We start from the raw sequence: 6,000 nt of genomic DNA, 5'->3' as shown, positions 1-6,000 counted from the left end.
AACAATGAAAAAAACGACGAGAGGGGTGGACCACTCCTCACTCAAAGCCTGCTCACAGGCGAATGACGCAACCGACAGGCGTGAAAAAACTCACGCATGCGCACAAAGGTTCAAGCTTGGCTGACACAATCACACGTGATTCAAATCCATATGGTTTTTGAAAAAAAATAATAAGGTAGGATACTTTCCTAATAGACCTCATATATATATATATATATATATATATACACACACACACACACACAACAAAAATATAAATGCAACACTTTTGTTTTTGCTCCCATTTTGTATGAGATGAACTCAAAGATCTAACATTTTTTCCACATACACAATATCACCATTTCCCTCAAATATTGTTCACAAACCAGTCTAAATCTGTGATAGTGAGCACTTCTCCTTTGCTGAGATAATCCATCCCACCTCACAGGTGTGCCATATCAAGATGCTGATTAGACACCATGATTAGTGCACAGGTGTGCCTTAGACTGCCCACAATAAAAGGCCACTCTGAAAGGTGCAGTTTTATCACACAGCACAATGCCACAGATGTTGCAAGATTTGAGGGAGCGTGCAATTGGCATGCTGACAGCAGGAATGTCAACCAGAGCTGTTGCTCGTGTATTGAATCTTCATTTCTCTACCATAAGTCGTCTCCAAAGGCATTTCAGAGAATTTGGCAGTACATCCAACCAGCCTCACAACTGCAGACCACGTGTAACCACACCAGCCCAGGACCTCCACATCTAGCATGTTCACCTCCAAGATCGTCTGAGACCAGCTACTCGTACAGCTGCTGGAACAATCGGTTTGCATAACCAAAGAATTTCTGCACAAACTGTCAGAAAACGTCTCAGGGAAGCTCATCTGCATGCTCTTCATCCTCATCGGGGTCTCGACCTGACTCCAGTTCGTCGTCGCAACTTCGCACAGCCATTGAAGAGGAGTGGACCAACATTCCACAGGCCACAATTGACAACCTGATCAACTCTATGCGAAGGAGATGTGTTGCACTGCATGAGGCAAATGGTGGTCACACCAGATACTGACTGGTATCCCCCCCCACAATAAAACAAAACTGCACCTTTCAGAGTGGCCTTTTATTGTGGGCAGTCTAAGGCACACCTGTGCACTAATCATGGTGTCTAATCAGCATCTTGATATGGCACACCTGTGAGGTGGGATGGATTATCTCAGCAAAGGAGAAGTGCTCACTATCACAGATTTAGACTGGTTTGTGAACAATATTTGAGGGAAATGGTGATATTGTGTATGTGGAAAAAGTTTTAGATCTTTGAGTTCATCTCATACAAAATGGGAGCAAAACCAAAAGTGTTGCGTTTATATTTTTGTTGAGTATATATATATGTGTGTGTGTGTGTGTGTGTGTGTGTCAGAATCAGGAACAGAATATCTTTAATTGTCATTGCACAAGTACAATGAAATTGAGGTCAGCCAAATACCTGTTAAATACTTTTCTTACTTGCATGAATAGCTGTCACTGATATAAATGTGGGGGTTATATGTGACAATTAGCAGACTTTTTGCAGTGAAACGCTGGTTAAGGTTCAACGATATTTCCGTTTCTGAAATGATTTGTTTTCGAATAGGCTGCGCAATGTTTATGACTAGTGCACGCAAGTGGCACAAAATTTATGCGTGCCAGAGATTTTGAACATTTTAAAATTTTCTTCTTGCGCGCTGGCACACAGCCATGCACAGTTTACGATAAGTTTACTCATTGGCACACAATGTTGTGTGACAGTACGGAGATCAAATTCGACCAAGTGTGAAGGTGCCTTAAAACTGAGTTGGGCAGACATTCACCGCCACAGTCTTCCATCACATCAAGTGTTAATGTTTTGGTCTCCTCATACTCAATGTTTTCTTGTGACACTCTGATCTCCTTGTGTCATTTTGAACTCTGTATTTCTTCGTTTAGCTGTTGTCTTTGAATTCTGTTTTTTTAAGTGTACCTTTTGTTTGGTTCTCTCGACCCCAGGTTGGATTACATGTATTCTCCTCCTCTGGACACTACCTGCAGTGGATTATAGTTATTGCTCTTTTGTAGATTTTTTACTTTTTCATTTTGTTATTGAACAACTGTGGCCCTGGTTCCAATCAGTTAGTTCCTTGGTCAACCATAACAGAAGATTCTGGCCAGCCATGGGCTCAGTAGGAACAGACCAGCTTCAGCAGGCCCTCGCAACTCAAGGGAATCTTCTTTGTAAATATGATCAGTTGATTCAGACACTCTGTGAAAATAACCAACGCCTTGCCAATCAAGTAGCTAAGTTGTGCAATCATTTGACAACATTAACTGTACAGCTTAGTAGTAGTGCTCCTTCACCTCAATACGTTCAGCACGTTCGACACCTGCTTCACAGGCTGCCTGTCATGGGCTGCCTTTGTCTGCCTCTCTCCCCTCCCTTCTCTCTCCTCTTGTGTGTTTGTCTGTTTTCCCTCCAGGTGGCGAGCTGCAGAGCTGAGGAGCACCTGCATCTCATCATCTCCTCGCACCTGAGGCTCATGAGCTCCTGATCAGGAATGGATTACTTAAACCCCGGCTTTGAGCTCAGTCTTTGCCAGATACTACTTTGAGATACTGTTACTTTGACGCTGATGCTTTCATGTGTTCTGTCTTCTGAGAAATTCCCTGAGATGCCTCTGTGCAACATCTGAGCTTTCTGCCGCTCCTCTCAAAGGTAACCTGCAGTGGTGCAATCTTGGAGTCATTTTTGATCAGGATATGTCATTCAATGCTCATATTAAATATGTATGCTTTTTTGCATTTGCGCAATATCTCTAAAATTAGAAAGGTCTTGTCTCAGAGTGATGCTGAAAAACTAATTCATGCATTTATTTCCTCTAGGCTGGACTATTGCAATTCATTATTATCAGGTTGTCCTAAAAGTTCCCTGAAAAGCCTACAGTTAATTCAAAATGCTGCAGCTAGAGTACTGACAGGCCATATTGGCCTCTCTTCATTGGCTTCCTGTTAATTCCAGAATAGAATTTAAAATTATTCTTCTTACTTATAAGGTTTTGAATAATCAGGTCCCATCTTATCTTAGGGACCTCATAGTACCATATCACCCCAATAGAGCGCTTCGCTCTCAGACTGCAGGCTTACTTGTAGTTCCTAGGGTTTGTAAGAGTAGAATGGGAGGCAGAGCCTTCAGCTTTCAGGCTCCTCTCCTGTGGAACCAGCTCCCAATTCAGATCAGGGAGACAGACACCCTCTCTACTTTTAAGATTAGGCTTAAAACTTTCCTTTTTGCTAAAGCTTATAGTTAGGGCTGGATCAGGTGACCCTGAACCATCCCTTAGTTATGCTGCTATAGACTTAGACTGCTGGGGGGTTCCCATGATGCACTGAGTGTTTCTTTCTCTTTTTGCTCTGTATGCACCACTCTGCATTTAATCATTAGTGATTGATCTCTGCTCTCTTCCACAGCATGTCTTTTTCCTGGCTCTCTCCCTCAGCCCCAACCAGTCCCAGCAGAAGACTGCCCCTCCCTGAGCCTGGTTCTGCTGGAGGTTTCTTCCTGTTAAAAGGGAGTTTTTCCTTCCCACTGTCACCAAGTGCTTGCTCACAGGGGGTCGTTTTGACCGTTGGGGTTTTTCCGTAATTATTGTATGGCTTTGCCTTACAATATAAACCGCCTTGGGGCAACTGTTTGTTGTGATTTGGCGCTATATAAATAAAATTGATTTGATTTGATGGGCACTGTTCAGCTAATCTGATAACCGATAATTATCGAAGCTAATGTTTTTGTGAGCAGATTAGTTTTTCAGATAAGTTTTAAAACCATCATCGGGCAAATAATCTTCCGATAAATTTAGTTCCGATGATTTCTAGACTGCTAACATGTCTTTTTTTTTAACACATGAAAAACATTTATAGTCCCTTTTGCTCCTGTCTGCTATGTATTTTGCAGCAGTGAGGTAGCTAAGAGGAGCTGAACTCAACTCTGCCCCCAGCAGAAAAGGCCTGGCTGTCAGACTGCCACAAAAAAAAAAAAAAAAAATCGTTACTCCTTATTAACCCCATGTAATGGTCCAGCGATGAGGCAGAGGTCCTGAAATGGGAAGCAGGTTTGACTTATGGTTTTGATTTATAAATCAAATTATTCTGGCTAGAATAACTACATTAATGTAAACTCTTAAAATGTACAAAGTGGATATAGTGGATATATAACACAACACTACCCATGCAGTTCGTCACTCAGATACCCTGGTTTGTAGTCCTGGCCCATATGCTGGAGATTTTGCTGCATGTTCCGCATTTTTGTTACATTGCTCCCTAGTATTCTCTCAGCGTCCTTTGGTTTACAGTGCATCCAGGAAGTATTCACAGCACTTCAATTGTTTTTTCACATTTTATGTTACAGCCTTATTCTAAAATGAAGTAAATTCATTTTTCCCCTCAAAATTCCACACACAACACCCCATAATGACACAGAAAAAAGTTTCTTGAAATTTTTGCAAATTTACGTGGTCTGTCCATAAATTAACGGTCCTTTTTATTTTTTTTAAAAACTATATGGATTTCATTCATATGTTTTTACGTCAGACATGCTTGAACCCTCGTGCGCATGCGTGAGTTTTTCCACGCCTGTCGGTGACGTCATTCGCCTGTGAGCACGCCTTGTGAGTACAATACTTTATGGACAGACCTCGTATTAAAAATAAATAACTAAGAAATCACATGTACATACATATTCACACCGTTTGCTCAGTACTTTGTTGATGCACCTTTGGCAGCAATTGCAGCCTCAAGTCTTCTGGAATATGATGCCACAAGCTTGGCACACCTATCTTTGAGCAGTTTTGTCCATTCCTCTTTACAGCACCTCTCAAGCTCCGTCAGGTTGGATGTGTAGCATCAGTGCACAGCCATTTTCAGATCTCTCAGAAATATACAATCGGATTCTGGTTGGGGCTCTGGCTGGGCCACTCAAGAACATTCAGAGTTGTCCTGAAGCCACTCCTTTGATATCTTGGCTGTGTGCTTAAGGTGGTTGCCCTGCTGACAGAACCGTCACTCCAGTCTGAGGTCAAGAGCACTCTAGAGCAGGTTTTCATCCAGGATGTCTCTGTACATTGCTGCATTCATCTCTCCCTCAATCCTGACTAGTCTCCCAGTCTCTGCTGCTTAAAAACATCCCCACAGCATGATGCTGCCCCCACCATGCTTCAGTGTAGGGATGGTGCTGGTTTCCTTCAAACATGAATCCTGGCATTCATGCCAAAGAGTTGAATCTTTGTCTCATCAGACCACAGATTTTTGTTTCTCATGGTCCGAGAGTCCATCAGTTGCCTTTTGCACCCAGTTGCGTCATGACGACGCAGGAATATCTGCGTCAGGTGTGCGCAGCAGGGGGCAGAGAGGAGTTGAGGATGCAGCCTGCAGGTTCTCCAGACTGTGCACTCTGATTTCTCTTCTAGTTTGTGTTCTTGTGCTGAACTGCAGGTCTGCGCTCTGAGTTCTGTTATAGTTTATCTTTCCTCCTTTAACCGCGAGATGCTGTGCGCTCAAGACGTTGAAGCTTTCCACAGCTTAAGCTCAGATAACACTGGCCTCCCCCTCTAATTCCCACATTAGAGCAAACTGTCTTTTCCAAATGTTCCAGGCGATTCCAGTATGGCTCCCAAACAAAGCGGACCCTGGCACTAACTACCTGCACTGCAACATCACTTTGGGAACTCCTTGGCTCCCAGCGTGGCGCGCGTCTTGACTAAACACCAGTTAAGTTCTCCTTCATTTCAATGGTATCCCGTTCTCACTTGCCCTGTTTGTAACTGTGCTATGATAAAGAACTATTCCAAGAACTCTGTTTAACAACTGCATAAACTCTGATATCAAACAATTGAAGAGCCCAGCTGTATCAAGTCCTGCTTAACTGGTGCTGCACTTCAACACCCAGCACTTGACCTCTGACTTTTGGATACAACTTATGAACTACGAACAATTGCTGAACAGTGAACTCTTTTTCTTAA

Source organism: Thalassophryne amazonica, chromosome 14 (assembly GCF_902500255.1).
Source record: "Thalassophryne amazonica chromosome 14, fThaAma1.1, whole genome shotgun sequence".
Classification (NCBI taxonomy): domain Eukaryota; kingdom Metazoa; phylum Chordata; class Actinopteri; order Batrachoidiformes; family Batrachoididae; genus Thalassophryne; species Thalassophryne amazonica.
This window is presented reverse-complemented; position numbering follows the sequence as displayed.